At 36.7% G+C, this 17,727-nt stretch overlaps 1 protein-coding gene and 1 non-coding gene across 2 annotated transcripts in view; one reads left to right on the top strand and one right to left on the bottom strand.

The window, feature by feature from the left end:
* The window catches only part of Znf385d (zinc finger protein 385D), a 938,498-nt gene that overhangs the window by 443,842 nt on the left and 476,929 nt on the right, over window positions 1-17,727 (bottom strand). The window lies entirely within an intron of this gene.
* Window positions 9,893-9,965, top strand: Trnak-cuu. The gene has a single exon. It is a non-coding gene; the product is annotated as a tRNA-Lys (tRNA).

Below are 17,727 nucleotides of genomic sequence, written 5' to 3'. Positions count from 1 at the left end.
GATGATTAATTTCTTGTGCCCATTTTTTACCTCAGTCTTCTGATATAACAAACTATTGATAAGTGGGCATGTACCTCAAATATTCAAAGTAGAGCTCACTAATTCTTTCCATATAAAGGTTTAGGTTTGTGATGATTCCTTTAAGATTTCTTATAAGATCACTACCTCTCAAGATAACTAATAAAATAATTGGCCCTTTCTTTGTAACTGCAAAACTGCAGCCTGACATTCAAAGACCCAGCTGAGAAGAATATCTTGCTTGCCTACACAGTCAATCTATAATGAGTTTCTTGGGTATGGATATATGTGGGTTCCTGGGATAATTTGTTTTCATCTGTAATATATAAAATATTTAATCATGTAAGCGATATGGAAAACAGCATGTTTTTTATTTGTATTCATTATAATCATTCACTTGAAAAACAGAATGTAATCACATTGTAATTTCTATATTGCCTGAACAATTTTGCTGAGAAAGAGTTAAAGAGTTAAAATGGACTGGAAGGAAAACATCAAGAATGAGAAAGTTAGAAGTACCTAAAAGGGAAATATCAAGAATAAAGATAGAGTTAGAAGGAAAACATCAAGAATGAGAGAAGGAAATCACCAGGAAAATAAATAGAAAATGCAAAATAAAGTAAAGGTCTGAAGGATACCATTAAGAGCGTGTGTGAGTGTCTTTTTCCCTAACCCCGTCAGATGGAAAAGTCTAGTACGAACTGATGCTGTGGACTTCCCTTTGAGTCTTAAGCTGTCTGGAGGCTCCCCAATCCACCTCAGGCAGCACTACCCCTCCATGGTTTCTGCTTAACATCCTGAGTGTGTTCCTACCCTGACCTCTCTCAATGAGGAACTGTTACTTAGGAGTTATAAAATGAAATAAACCCTTCCCTCTCCAAGTTACCATTGGTCATTCTTTGAGGTTACTAACTGTAGTAGATAATAGATAAAAATAGATAGTTGCATAATTTTTTAAAATTATATACACTCTTATTTTTGTCTTTTAACTTGGTTTATGTAAAACTTGATTGAAGCCATTTTAAACAATTCTTTTAGGAAACCACATATAATTTTGATATATTTTGTAATTTCAAATTCATGTATACCATCCTTTGCTTTTATAGATTATCCACATTTGGCTTGATTTTATTATACAAACCAATGATATTTTCAAGTTATATAAATACTATACAAACTTTATTTCTTTTTTTTAATCAGAGCTAACATTTATATCTATCATTTGTTTAGAATTACTTGTCATTTTATGGTCATTTTCTCTTTCATAACAGCAACCAAGAAGAGAAAACTAGTTAAATAAAAAATAATTATATACTACTTTTTTTTTTCATTTGTGAAAATCACCTAGGGCTCCATTACATTCTGAAGTATAGAACGGGAGAACTCTTGAGGACAACAATTTGAAACTTATCTCATATAGGACATATGTGCTGTTAGGGTATTAAGAGGAAAAGGAACAATACAAGAAAGAGAATGAAAGTGGGCCCCATTTTTTTGTCATATCTCTCATCCAAGTGCTAACCAGTCCAGATCCTGCTTAGCTTCCAAGAGCAGGAGAGAATGGATGCATTCAGGGTGCTCTTGCCAACAGTGGATTTCTACCAGGACTGATTCCGATTGCTTATGTTGATTTTCCCCACACTGAATCCAGCAGTTATGAATGGAATCAGATCTGTTTGTGAGGGGGAAGTGAGTGACTGGCAGGCATGAGCGATGACTTCAAACGTAGCCCCCAGTTCTCTGGAGCCACAGCAGACGCTCACTCACAGTGGTATTTTTAATGTTAATATTGTGATGAGGGCTCTGGGCTAGCAGCTCATGCATTGGTTTGAGGATGTGAATTTATATCCAAAGGCCCTTTTCCCATAACTTTACAAGCATCCTGAAAGCTTTTTTGTTTAATTCAGTAACACAGTCAATCCATTTCCTTTGAATGCCAATGTAGCACAGAAAAAAAGTACTTTCAACTTTGGTTACCTTTATATTTGATCTGCTGTCAAAGGCAGTTAAACTGATGCAGTAGGATTAATTTGATAAGTCTATTTCCAAAGACAGAATTCAAAACAAGAACATTATGGTCTTCTCCATTAACGTCATATAAACAGCATTCTGTCAGACATTGTGGTGCACTTTTGAAAAATTTTTTCCCTTTCAAATTTCCCTGCATTTTCCTTTCTTAGTTCTGCTTGGTTCTTGTTTGAAACACTTTATAGTATACAAGCTTTCAAGAACATATTCTTTAGAGGCCACAGTTGGCTGTTCTTGGAAACCAAGGCTTACCCTGGAGAGTGGTTCCAAGGAAATTGCTGAACAATGATCACTGTGAAAAATAATATTGTTGTCTTGACAGGATATCTACACTCACCTAGGGGACAAGCTTTTGGGCATGCCATGAGAGAGTTTCTGGACTGGGTGAACAGAGGTTGGAAGACCCATCTTAACTGAAGGTGGCACTACTCTCTTCACTGAGGTCCCTGACCACATAAAAAAGGAGAAAGTTAGTCAACCATGAGATTAAAAAAAAAAAAAAAAAAAACAACTCTCTGGCTGTTGGATGTTCTACAACCAGCTCTCTCAAGTTCCTATTACCATGATTTCCCTACCAGTATGAACTATGCCCTGAAACTGTAAGCCAAAGTAAGTCATTCATTGTTTAAGCTGTTTGTATCAAAAACAGTAATGAAAAAAGAAACTAACACAGAAAAATCCCACTTTATAATGAGGTAGGCAGGGCCATGCTACCTGGGGAAGCTCAGAATAATAAAAAGACTGATGGCAGGCAGGGAAATTGGTTTCTAAACAGGTGTCTGAAAATACCCGGGACCTCATCCTAAACTCCATATCAATTTTCTCTTTTTCCCCATCTGGCCATTTGGGCTATCCTCAAGGACACATTGCAGCAAAAGACAGAGGCAGCCTGATATCAGGGATAATCCAAGAGCCTAGGTGGAAGACTTACCTCCCAGGTGAGGGGACCACACTCACTGTTTCTTCAGCTCTAGCAATCAGCAAGTCCATCCAAAGCTGCATGTTTCCTGCTGGGTAAAAGGTGGAACAGATATGCCCTGTGCTGTGTGCTGAAGGAAATCCAGCAGGGAGATCAAACATATTCACAAATCAACATCAGGTAAGGGGGAAGGAACTTGACTGGTGTTTAGATGGGTACATGCGGAATGACAGGAAACTAGAGAAGGGGGAGCTGGAAAGACTCAGCGTACATCTGAAACCCTTTTCACCATCTTCTCATGAAACAACTGCAAGAAGTTGACTGTATAGACAAATGAGAAAACTCTGACCATGAAAGATGGGCAAGTATTTTTTGTTTCTTTCCTCCAAATTCAGTTTCCTAAGAGCATTCGAGTTGGAGGGCATTCACCCGAGAACACCGGTCCCTCCTGTGTCTCACCTGTGGTCAGATACCATGACTTTAATGTCTCAGCAATGTCAATGGGCCTTCCAGGCCAGCTAAGGTTGTCTGAAGCTGTTCCCCACATGGTAAATTTGGGAGTGTTATAGAAATCTGCCTATCTTGCTCAGAATTTTTAAAACAGATGTCATTTAAACTTATGAAGGAAAGGTGCTAAGCTTCCCATTTAGTATATTTGTTTAAAATTCAGTTTTTGTGATGTCAATTAAAAATGAATCCTGGTACAAGACACTCAGTGTTTGAAATGTTGCATTCTATTGGGGATTTTTCACAATCAGCTGAATTGTGCTGCCCCTAAATTGTTCACATTTCTCTTGGAGCCAGTACTTCCACTGATTTCTGAAGGGTAAAATGGTCAATTTTACTGTAATTTTTCTGAGCTGCCTTGTTCAGTATCAGAGCACAGTACAGTTCCAGATAATTTAAGAGATCCTGGTAAACTTCGGGATTAGTTTTATAGGTGTTGGTTTCACTCCCAGTGCTATGCACTTCCACCACATAGAAACACGTGTTGATGTACTGCTAAGCCATGGACAGAGGCCAACAGCAAAAGGGGAAAAATGGATTTGGAGAGTCTCTCATGTAGTCTTCATTTTTTTCCCAGCTCAATTTCTTCAGCAGACTCCTTTAGAGCTTAAATGTTGGGGATATTATTAGTCATTTGCTTTGCAGTCTAGTTCTGAAAATGTCCTGTCACAGGCACATACCTGAGCTACAAATATTCTGTCTGAAAGAAAATTAGAGCTTCCGGACATTAAAAATAAAAAGCAGAAACTGCTGGCTTTGTTGCCTGGTGGCAAAATTTCCTGTACAAATGTGACTTTTAGTGTAATGACATGTAGTAGGGATTTCAGTTTTGTTGTGGCATGAACTTGACCAAAAAATCGCCAAACACAACAGTCCCCCCAGTGCCACTGTATTATCCTTTGTATCTCCTCTTTTCCTCTATTTTCCTCTTTTCTGTGCTCTCTCTCTCTCTCCCTCCCTTCTTCCTTTCTATTGTTTTGTACAGGGTATCTCTATGTAACCCAGGCTGCCCTAGAACTTGCTCTGTCTATAGGGCTTGTACCAAACTCACAGAGATTCATCTGTCCCTGTCTTCAAGTGCTGGAATTAAAGGTGTGCACCACCATACACCACTGCATTCTTTCACTCTCCTTCCCTTACTTTCTTCTCTTTCTTTCTTCCCTCCTTCTCCTCTCTTCCTCTTATTTTTCTCCATAATTACCTTTGCAACTAAGAAATCTAACCCCTGAACTAATATAGAGATTTTCCTAAACAAAATAAATTTGTTCCATGTTAAATTTTGGAAAAACATCCCAAATAAGCCATGTTGGTTTCCAGTTAATAAAGAAAACCTTCCCACACTATATTCCTCCCGGGAAGAGCTTTCCCCCTATGGTGTGACAAGTGTTTCTGGTGTGTAAATACCCTCCTGAATGGAGAGCTGAATAACATCAGGAATGTTTACCCTTACAGGGTTCAGTAAAAACACTGGCAGATTAGATTATTAGATTTGTGGGGGTTTTTTGTTTTGTTTTGTTTTGTTTTGTTTTGTTTTACCACTGGTGAGCTTGTAAGAATCAGTGACTTCCAAAAGGGAAAACTGGAATGAAGTTTCTTCATTAATGTCAGGTTGTGCAAACATGCCTAGATACCTAAAAACATTTAGAGTTCATGCAAAGAGGCTGCTAGAGTAAACATGAATTGGACTTGTTGACACTGGTAACTGTGAAGTTATCATAGTGCACTAAACATGCCCAGTCCCCAAGAGATGATGGAGCCTGTGGTTCTTAGAGTTGAGAGTCTGCTGATCACTCACAGTGGAACAAGTCTGCTGTAGCCACCTGGGCCAATTGAGGAAAGACAGTCTCTGTCATGGAAAGACCAGAGACATTCTAAATACAACTGTGGGGAAACCAAGGACAAGACCTGAGAGGAAGAACTTGGATGGAAAAGTACTCAGCAGCCAATTCCAAGATCTGGATTTCTCCAGAAGCTCAACGCTAACTGCTATTTTCCATTGACCTTCATATTTCATCCTTAACTTTTCTAAACTTCTTTAATACTGAGGCAGAATTTTACAGATTTTAAAAGCACTTTCCCAACAACTGCTATAGTGGGAAAATTAGCAAATTTTTTTTATTAGAGTTCAAGCCCATAAGATTTTATGATATATTGCTTTATGGTTTTCCCTGGTTAGGGGTGAAGCAGTTCCTTCCAGGCATAAGAGAAACAAAGGATCTATTGGTTATATGATGGCATGTGACCAAAAGGAAAGAGCAGCAGAGTGTACCTGCTGAGGAGGGGAGATACCCGCAAAAGTGATGGAGACTTCAGACTGAGCCTAATCATTTGACACTGCCCTCCCTAATGTATATTCTATATCCGCATACTGAGACAGAGAAGGAGCAGCTCATGGGTGGCCAAACGGTGCAACTGAGAAACAGCAGCAGAAGGGCTCCAACCCAGGAGACATGAGAGGATTTCATACCAAGGGGCACAGCTGTCTGAAAAGCAGTGAAGCCAGGTGGGGAACTGCTGATGCTGCCCTTGATGTTCGCATGTGTTCTTACCTTAACAAGGATCATACAGCAGCTAGAATAAGACAAAAGCAAGAGCCCACATTCCCCATGGAGCAGCCTCCAGCCTCAGTGCTGTTAGCATTGAAGATATTTCTAAATTCTAATCCCATTTCCTCTACTAAAGTCTACCTCTGGAAACTTAGCCATTTTGCTGTTTTCACCAGAAGAAACAGGGAATAATTTATATTTTAATAATGCATTTCCAAGGGAACAATGAACAGATAAATTAAAATGGAAACATTTTGTTTGGAAGCATTTCAGCTGTCTTCAAAACAGGACTGGACAGATAAAACTGCTCTGAGGGTAGTGACACTTGCTGCCATGCCTGATGACCTGAGTTCAATCCTCTTGACCCACAGATCTATAGAGAGAATAAACTCTGGCAGGTTGATCTCTGACCTCCAAGGCAACATAGCATTTGTGTGTGCATACAGTTGTATATGCATGTATGTACATTAGGTACTAAATAAATATATAAAATAAAAAATTTAAATACTCAATATCTGTGGTGATGCCTTTGCTTCAAGATGCTTCACTGTATGGCAGGAAGAAGTCTAATAACTCACCATTGCAATTCTAAAACCAAAAGTAAATACAACTATTAATCAGACCACATCAGTTAAGTAAAAGACTGTGTATCTAAGCTGTTGACAGCAAAAAGTAATAGCATTTTAGTAAAACAGTTCTTTCATAATAATAAGAAATTTTCTAAACTATCATATTATCATATTATGGATAACTAAAAAGATAGGTAATTGATTAAATATTGGCTTTTATTGTTTATGTGTATGTTTACATAATTATTCTGATTATGTAATGTTTATGGAACAATTATGTGAACTATAGAGTTTCTTCACTCATTTGGGCATTTTATGTTGATTTTACACAGACCCAAACTTACTTACTTTAAGTGTATAGTATTGTAGTTCTGTTTAGTGAGTGAGTTGGTAAGTTTTGATACTCTCATGGCCAAGGAATTTCTATTTCCCTAGTGCACTTGTATTCCTTCCCAGCCAATGCTCTACTCTTTATCTCTGACATTGACTTACTTTTTAAAAGATTTATTTATTTCCTTGTTTAATATGTATGTGTGTATGTTCCTGAGCGTATGTATGTGCACCATGTATGTCCAGGTTTTTGTAGAAGCCAGATGAGGGCGATGAATTCCCTGAAACTGAAGATACAGACAATTGTGATCTGCCAGATGTGAGTTCTGGGAAACAAGCTGAGGTCCTCTACAAAAATAGCAACTGCTTTCCTTTAATTGCTGAGCCATCCTTCCAGTTACATCTTTTTTTTTTTTTTTTTAATGTGGGAGGTCCACATATAGACACAAACAACCCAAATTGATATCTCTGTAGGAATTCTCTTAGATAGTGAGTGGTAAAGTGAGTTATTTATATTGTTGGAAGACATTGCTATAGTATTCAATTGTAAGGCTGTGCTTAATTTCTTTACCCAGCAGTAAATGAGCATATGTTGTTGTTGTTGTTTTGTTTGTGTGTGTATGTGTGGTGATATTTTATCTGTGTACCCCAATAAAGCTTATCTGAGGATCAGAGGAAAAAGCCAGCCACTGTAGTGAACATAGAAGTCAGGTAAGAGTAGCGCACACCTTTAATCCTAGCATTCAGGAGGCAGAGATTCATCCAGATCTCTGTGAGTTCAAGACCACACTGGGAACATAGCCAGGCATGGTGCCACACACCTTTAATCCCAACACTACCATGGAGGTCTGGAGGTCTGCACAGATAGACAGGAAGTGATGTAGCTGGGTAGAGAGAGGAAGAAAGAGGGCAGAGACAGAAAGGCATATAGACATAGGTACACAGGAAGTAGGTCTCTTTAGAAGCTGAGGAGTTGGTGAGGTGAGGTTGGCTGTAGCTTGTCCTAGTCCTCTGATCTGTCAGTTTTTACCCCAATATCTGGCTCCAGGTTTTTTATTAATAAGACTGTTTAGCAATTCATGTTATATTTTTCCATAACCTGGCAACAAGTCAAGGAAATTATAAGGAAATGTCCTACTTGTTCTTTTTACAATCAAATTCCACTACCAGCAGGATGTAACCCTAAGAGCACTCAGAGGAATGAAATCTGGCAGATGGATGTGTTTCACTTTGCAGAATTTGGAAAATTGAAATATATGCATTGCACCATTGATACCTATTCAGGATTTCAGTGGGCAACTGCTCTGAGTTCTGAAAAGGCTGATTCTATAATCATGCATTTGCTAGAAGTTAGGGCCATCATGGGTATACCTGCACAAATTAAAACTGATAATGCTCTAGCATTTGTCTCTGGTAAAATGAAATAGTTTTTTGCTTATTACAATATAAGGCATATTATAGGTATACCACATAATTCTACAGGCCAAGCAGTCATAGAAAGATCAAATCAAACTCTAAGGGATATGCTAAATAATCAGAAAGGGGTAACAAAAAAAACAGAAATAGATTACACAATGCTCTATTAACTTTGAATTTTCTCAATGCTAATGAAGAACAATAGCTGTGGAGAGACATTGGATAATAGAAAAAACTGTGCAATTAAATCAGCCTATACACTTTAAAGATGTGCTGACCTCAGAATGGAAACCAGAATATGTATTGCACTGTGGACCAGGTTTTGCTTTTGTTTCTACAGGAGAAGATAAGGTATGGATACCATTAAAATTGATAAAGGTTCAAATTGAACAAGAGAGATCTCTTGATTAGAAGAGGTGATAGTTCATCAACAAGTATGACCATTCAATTTAAACTAACTTATACCACTAACAAATGCTTTTCATTTAATCAGATATAACTTGCCAAAAGGGAGCTTCCCCAAAGTTAGGCTTGGGGAAGGGTTTTTGTTTTTGTCTTTCAGGAGAATGAAGGCTAAGGAATCTGAAGAAAACTGGTCAAATGAGACATCTGAAGAAAAAGGACAAATCATCCAGAATAAATGTCCTAAGAGAAAAAGTAAATTTTCCTATTGGTATATCACATATAAAATTTCATAAATCTTCCTAAATGTTTGTTTCTGCTCTTCTCTATAGACACATAACACAAATTGTCTTTATATAGTCTCAGTTCAACTAAAAATTAAAGCTGGCTTTGGAATTGGAGAATGGCTCTCTCCTTCTTTAAACCCAAGGATGCTTGTTGAAAGAAAATGAAAAATCTCTGAGTCAGGTCAGAAGAGCCATCTGATATTTGACAGAAGAAAACAAAAAAATTAAAGGACTGTTCTATTGCCACTAATCTCACAATTCTTTGATTCTATTTTGATCATTTAAAACTTTTCTTAAGGTATGAATTTTATATCAAAATTTATAATATTTATATATGTATATTTTAAATTTTTGTTATGATATTAACGGTCATATAGAGTACTAATTCTAGAAAAAAGGCTTCATATAGCTGCCTGTAGATGTAACCAACCGTCTTATTAAATAAGAAACAGAAACAATGTAAAAGAGAAAGCCAAGAGGTCAGAACTCAGAGCTAAAATTTCACCCTTCCTCCTCCTGTCCCAGCTTCCCGAAAGAGAGTTATATCCTGTCTGTACATCTACACCAGAGAGCAAGCAATGTCCCTCCATGGCCTCTGCTTCAATTCCTACATGGAGGTTCCTGCCCTGAGTTCCCTTCATCATAGACTGTTACCTGGAAGTGTAAGATGAAACAAATCTAGTCAGTGGTTTTTTTTTTTTTTTTTTTTTTTTTTTTTTTTTTTTTTTTTGGTTTTTCGAGACAGGGTTTCTCTGTGTAGCTTTGTGCCTTTCCTGGAGCTCACTTGGTAGCCCAGGCTGGCCTCGAACTCACAGAGATCCGCCTGGCTCTGCCTCCCGAGTGCTGGGATTAAAGGCCTGCACCACCAACGCCCAGCTAGCTCAGTCGGTAGAGCATGAGACTCTTAATCTCAGTGTCGTGGGTTCGAGCCCCACGTTGGGCGCCAGCTGCCTGTCCATATTTTTGTGTTTGAGTCTCTATCAGTTTTATGGAAGGAATCGTGACAAGGCCTAACAGCAAATGTGAATTCTCCAAAATGATGATAGGGCCCCACAACAACAATTCTACTTGGACAATAATAATATTACTAAGCTGACAAACATCACCCAAAGATCAGCTTTGGACTACAAACTGCTCAAAACAATTTCAAGATGGCTAGCTGAGATGATCCGGCCTCACAGACTACTCAAGCAAAGACTTGAGATATGCACTGCGCTTTTGCATTATGCAGAGACTGAACAACAAAAGATATAGCTACCTTTCCCAGGAATTGACAATTAACCCAAAATTTTTCTTTTCAGTATCCTCTAAAGATGCCTTCACCCCCAAACATCAGACAGTAATTTTAAGAACACAACACCCACATTCCCAAGAGGTGTGGTTGGTGGGTTTTGGTAATTCTATGGGTTTTGGATAATTGTCATTGTTTAGGTCATCTTCAAACACTTCAGAGATCTACAGAATATGGCAGTTAAGATGTTTTAATAACATATTTTTTTTTTTTTTGTATTTTATGACTATGAGACATGTCTGCTCCTGGCAGCACCAATCTACTTTAGAGATCATAGACATTGAAGAAAATGCTTATAGAGTTAACTTTCATTGTGGCAAAAGTTAGCCACTGGTTAAAAAGTGCCCTTGCCTCAACTGCTGACATTATGCTGTCGAAAATGGATAAGCAGGAGACAAAACAAAGGACTGCCAATCCTTGCTAAGACAAGATAGGAAGGCTCTTTAGAAAATCCTGCTCCACAGATGAGTCTGTCAGATATGCTAAGGCTATAGGTCAAAGATGATGCCCCCAAATTGCAGAGAAATCTTGGGTGACTGTCCAAGCAGCTGGGATCTTTCTGTCATAACTCACATATTTTGAAAGTCGCTTGTTTGTACTTCCTATTTTACTAGTATTATTTCCTTCTTGTGTCTCTGAGGGAGTTGAAGATTAAATAGTTATAGTTTTCCTTGTTAAGAAATTCAGAAAAGAAACTCACTAAAGAGCTGTAAAATAAATAAGTTTGAAAGACACCAAAAGATAATTTTGTTTATGCAAATTAGGATAGAAGGTAAATCAGATAAAATCCTTTAGATTCACAAAAATAGGATAAATAATGGAACATTTTCTCTAAATTTGTCAAATATATATAAACTAGACATTGTTGATATATTTATTGCTTGTATATATTATATATAAATATTGTACTTATTGTATATAGTTTTTCTTATATTAGTTATAATTTTTATTTTTTATTTTAGGCAAAAAAAGGAGAAATATGATGATATATTGTGTTCCCCAATGTATTGTGCACCCTAATAAAGCTTGTCTGAGGATCAGAGGAAAAAGTTAGCCACCATATTAAACACAGAAGTCTGGCAATGGTAGCACACACCTTTAATCCTAGCATTTGGGAGACAGAGATCATCTGGATCTCTGTGAGTTCAAGGCCACACCGAGAACAGAGCCAGGTGTGGTGGCACACAACTTGAATTCCAATACTAGTTAACCATAAAGGTCTGGAGGTCTGTACAGACAGACAGGAAGTGACAGAGCTAGGCAGAAAGAGGAAGTGATGTAACTGGGCAGACAGAGGAAGTGAGATTGCAGAACAGCAATAGGTATGGGTATACAGGACTTAGGTCTCTTGAGACTGAGGGCTGGTAAGGTGAGGTTGGCTGTGGCTTCTCCTATTTCTCTGATCTTTCAGGTTTTAGCCCCAATATCTGGCTCTGTTTTTTTTTTTTTTTTAATTAATAAGACCATTTAGCAATTAGTGTTACATGCAATAGCCTGGCAACTTACCTCAGTGGTTTGGAAACATGGAGCTCCCTCCCTCCAGCAGAACTACCTGCCTCTATCTGGAGAATGTCCCTGGGCATGGAGGACTGATCTTATCTAAAAGCTGTCTCTAAACCAGATGCCTGACTTTAGCTTGAACACTGAGATAGATCCCTACTAGAAGGCTCCCTTGCTACACATATGATAACTAAAACTTGTTCTAGTTATGATAGGAGCATGCCACTTAATGAAAATTAGGGTTTGTCCCCAGGCTCCCCAACCTTATATATTCCTTATACTCTGAAATAAAATTGAGATGATTCACCCAAGTCTGTCTCCTGGAGGCCTGTGTCCATTTGTGCTTGTGGAGCACATACAAAGCTTTCTCCCATCACTACTGTCTCTTGCCCTCTTGACCTGGTAGCCAACAGGCTGATAGGGAAAGTGGAACCCCAACAATACATCACAGAGGCACAAAGAATCTAGAACAATCAAGGCAAAACTATTGGGAAAGAGAAAAACAGTTTCAGAGAACTCACACTTTATAATCTCAAACATTAAAGGGAAACTAGGGTGCAGCTACAGAAGACCTGGAAAAAGTCAGAGGTGCGGATGAATGGAACACAGCATTTGCCCTCACACCTATCCAGAAACAGAAGGCAATTATGTCAATGTACCTTGGTAGTTCAAGATAATGAATGATTGTCTCAAGAAATGGTGCTAGAGACAGTGGAATCAAATATCTGTCAACTGAAGAACAGAAGAATAAATTTATTTATAATTAAAAAAAAACTAAAGTTAAATAGTGAAAGATTGAAATCACGCTTACTCCATACCACCCAGAAATAATAACTCATTGTAAACTTAGGGTTTATATAGAATAAAATCACAATACGTGTTCAAGAGTGAAACAAAAAATTGCTAATGACCTTAGGACATTTTTTAATATATAGAAAGCACAAACTATAGAATTGAATGATAAATTAGACTGTATTAAAGTTAAATGTTTGATCACAAAGTGAGCTGCTGATGAAATTATATGAACAATTTCAGCATTGCCTCACATGTGTGCATTGAGCAGATTGATGCTCATGAGGACCTGTGCAATAACTAATCATTGCCTGTTTTCTTCCTTCTACTCTGTTCCCATAGATGTGTGCATTGAGCAGATTGATGCACGTGGGGACCTGTATAATAACTAATTATGGCTTGTTTTCTTCCTTCTGCTCTGCTCCCATAGATGTGTGCATAGCCACTAGAATTCTGCTGCAGAAGTAGAGATGAATTCTCAGGCATTCTACGTTGACACTAGGGAACAAGTCACAGTAGCATGGGAGCAGGTGTCTTGGCTTAAAAACCTATTTAATTAAGTCATCCAAGAGCTGTTTGTGACTCATCCTCCATGACTTCAATCTCCATTGTCAAAAATCCATGGAATTGACATGTAGACTTGTCGTTAATGTCTCATATGGTTGTGGTTTAGAACAGCACTCTCAACAAACTTGTTAAAAATGGACAACAATAATTCAACGTCAGCTTTCTGTTCTTTTTATCTACTACCTCAATGACCTGTCTATAATAATAATAAACATCAAAGTTGTCATCTGATAATTAAATGACCATAATTTCAAATAGCTTTTCAAATATAATTTTAAAGGAATTCTAGACCTTACCAATCACACTAAAAAAGCTAGAACATTGATGGGCTGGCTACATGACTCCAGTGTAAAGCAACTTGATACCAAGCCTGATAACCTGAGTTCAATCCCTAAGGCTCACATTGTAGAGGAGAGTTAAATTTCATAAGATATTATCTGATCTCTACACATGCTAGTTTCATGTGTATGTGCACACACACATACACACATATTAATTAATTAATTAGAAAAGAAAAGTAATTTTTCTATATTGATATTTTTCTATATTGATACAAATTAAAGTTATTTTTGTTATACTGTAAAAAAAATTAAAGCCTTTAAATTAGCATGGTATATCTATATACTAAGCAGAGATTTTAGTATTTAAAATTTCAACAGGATACAATTGTGATTGAAACAATCTGAGTCCCCAGAGTATTGCACTGTGATTAAGTCAGAGTAGCAACTGGTCCATGCTCTCATATCTATGATCAATACATGAGACATAAATGATTAAAACCTGGTTCATTAGCCTTGAAATTTGAACACTGGCTGTGTTATCATAGAACTCTTCATCCATCACCAAATGACATAAAGCTAATAATATTGAACTTTCTAAATGTAATTTTCTTTAGTTCTGAAATGGATGCTATATGCCAAAAGATCTCACCAAAAGATCTTGATTAATAATTAGAGATCATCTTCCTCTGCTTTGGAACATAGTTGTCACTTCAGACTATGCACCTTCTCCTGTTAAAATTCCACTGCTTTAACACATTTAAAATTTGTTTTAATATTTTATTAACGGTATAAAAATATTTCTATGGTTGTTTCCCTGCATTTCATAAGATACTCAAACATGAGATCAAATGTTACTTTAATTTTGGGTACTAGAATTTATACACACATAATCACTTTGTGATTGTTGGACTTTTGAAAAATTGACATAAACCTAGATAAATTTGGGAAAAGGAAATCTTAATTGAGAAAATGCTTCCATCAGATTGGCACAACTATGCAGGGCATTTACTTGATTGATGACTGATATAGGCAGGCTCAACACAGAGGTGGTCCTTTAAGAAAGCAGGGTGAGCAAGCCATAGGAAGCAAACTAATAAGCACTTCTCCATGGCCTCTGCTTTAGTTCCTGTCTCCAGGTTCCTGCCCTGACTTCCCTTCATGCAGAACCGTAACCTGTGAGGTAAAAAAAACTTTCTTCCACAAGTTGCCCTTAGTTGTGGTCTTTCTCACAGCAGTCAAACCTAACTAAAATGCACATGTAGCATACATTTTCTATTCAAGGTATTGTATTGTGTTACATATTAATGAACACAAGTAATTTATCTTCATAATATTCAGAAGAATAAGATTTCTATGATAAGAGGGGGAATTCTAAACTGCTATAAAATTATGAGCTCATCTGAGCACTGTTCACGTTTGTGAATTATTTATTTAAATGTGTTACAAAGTATTTCATGACTTTCATTTTTTCTTTAACACAAAAATATGAAATATAGTCAATATACATTTTATCTAACATACAGTGTGTTTTTAATTAAAAGGAAAGGATATAAGACAGACCTTAAAATGAAACATTAAATCAACTGAAGAATAGTTTTTCTTAAACCCCAGGTAGAATTTAGTGTATATTCAAACTGTACATCAAATATTCTTTTTTTATTTCTATCATATTTATCATCTGATAACCACTGTGATTAAATCCTAAATAGACTTTAGTATCTTCTAATATAATATTTGTAAAAATTGTTTATTTCTTTTTTAAAGATTTATTTATTTTTAAATGTGTACAATATGTGCATATAGGTATAGTGTTCATTGAGGTTGGAAGAGGGCATTGGATCCCGTGAAACTGGATTTACAACATATGGGTGTGAGCCACCACATGTATGCTGAAAAACCAAACAGGGGCCCTCTGAAAGGACAATAAGTGTTTTTAACTTCTGACCTATCTTTAGCCCCCTTGATTGTGTATTTCTTAAGAGAATTTTGAATATTTTTATTTTCTCTTTGCATGTCTTCAACTAGATGCCAAATCTTATTTTGTGAGCTCAAATAATTGCAAAAAGTGGGAGCTAGTGATTTCATACCAATAATGCCACATAAAAATTGCATGTTACATTTTAGCTTTGGAGGTTTAATGGATGATAGACAAACTGATACACACCTTATCAAATATCTGAATCAGATAAAGGATAATTTATTTATTCCAATATAACCCTTCTCTATAAATTACCAAAAAAAATCAAACAATTATTGTCCAGTGTTAAACAGAGAGAGACATATTCTACTGATCCTGGAAACAGACAACAAAAGAAGCACTTTTACTATATTTGTGCCTGGAGATGTTTATGCCATAGTGGTTATATTCACACCACAGCAGTATTCTCAGTGTTGAAGCATTCACTCTATAGTTCACACCACGATGATATTCATAGTAAGGTAGTATCCCTACCAAGTGATAGTCATACCATGGCAATATTCCCAAATTTGGCAGTATTCACAACATGGTAGTCTCACCTCATGATGAAATTCATACTGTGGTGGTATATAACACAGTGGTATTGATATCATGAAAATTTTACAGGACACAGTACAGTAAGAAGGGTATAAACTGAGATAATATCAGGCTGTGGTATATTGAGGTAGCAGAATTTGTGATGAAGAGCATTTCAAAGTAGAGGCATACTTAGAGCCAATGATACATCTTTGCTTGGCAAAGTCCTTGAGTTTTTGGTCGCATACAAATTCAATTATTCAACTATATGTCCCAAAGCCTGTGAGAGGGCCACTAATGGGTACAGAATATGAATGAGACCTCCTAACAGCAGAAAATGGACAGAGCTCACAAACAGATACTTCAATGTTCTGAGAGCCACTGAACATTTCAGACATCTAGAAACCAATGCCTTCAAGGGAATAATAAACTCACCAAAAATTAATGGCTTCACCTCACTGACAGAGATTAAAATGTAAAATTTATCCTTTGAGGCAAAGCAACAAGGTCCCAATGACAAGTAATAATATCACCCATCAGCATCCTTTATACAATAGGGATGTCAAGAACTAGAAAAATATAGCTTAGAATCAATAAAAATAAATTACTGGCAAGAATGTTAACCTAATTACAGGACAAGGATTCAAATGTGACTCATTTACTGGGCTTAAAGAGTTAAGTAAAGCATGAACACAATGAAAGTTTCAAAAGAAGTAACTGCAAAATTTGTAGTGAGAAAGTGGGTAACACATGCAAAGAGTCACCTTCTAAACAGCGTGGCTATGGGCTAGGTACTGTAGAAAGGCACTGTGAGTGTGAGGACAGGGCCTTATATATGACCTAGAGTAAAGAGAAGAGAAGAGCCAAAAGGCTGAAGAAACACTGTTTGGGGCAACAGCAAGACGCCCAGAGACCATGAAACTAGAATCAAAGGAAGGAGGGCACAAAAATGAATTTGAGAAAAGAGGAATAAAATTCTTTCGAGTTTTATGAAAGAAGTCAACTCATCTATCCAAAGTTCAAATAAATCCCAAAGTAAATAAGCACACACACCTCATAAGGAAATTATTTTTAAAAATTTAAAAATAACAAGCAGAATTATATAAAATGTTTAACAAATTTGAAGAAAAAAAAAGACAACATCCTCATATGTATTCTTATCATAGTTAATGGGGACACTGCATGTTAGGCCTGAAACAGGAGGAGGAGAAATGTGGAAAATCAGCCCATGAACTGAAAATTCTATTGCAAAAACCAATGAACAAAAAACCAAACACTTGAAAAATAGAGGCAAAATTACACCCATTTTATTAAAAAGAAATGCTCTTGGGAGTGCTCCATAGGTTCAGCATAATGTCGACTTAAAGAGTTCTGTACCTCATCAACGATGTGGCTCCACAGTGTGAAGAAGGGGAACAAGATGGAATCCCAAGGTTTCTTTCTCAGAAAGCCAGACGTTCAGAACTTACAAATAATATAAAGCTACATTAATGTTCCATACATTAATGGATCTGTGCTTAAGCCATCAATTAAATCTCAAAATCTCAATGTGATTAAATCAGGAGAGACACTGGGAAAAATCTGCTCAAGATAATGAAAAGGTTACAGAGTTGAAGAACATATTTTCATCACACATAAATATGTAAATGTTTTTCATCTGAAGTTTATAAAAAAAACCTTTACCATTCAAAATGTAAAAAGAGAAAAAAGCATATTAGAAATGGTAATAGACTGTAATGTACAGTTCATGAGAGCCACATGATGGGTTACAGTTCTGTTT

Source organism: Peromyscus leucopus, chromosome 9 (assembly GCF_004664715.2).
Source record: "Peromyscus leucopus breed LL Stock chromosome 9, UCI_PerLeu_2.1, whole genome shotgun sequence".
Classification (NCBI taxonomy): domain Eukaryota; kingdom Metazoa; phylum Chordata; class Mammalia; order Rodentia; family Cricetidae; genus Peromyscus; species Peromyscus leucopus.
The sequence above is the reverse complement of the archived record's forward strand: the minus strand, read 5'-3'. Positions and strand labels throughout refer to the sequence as shown.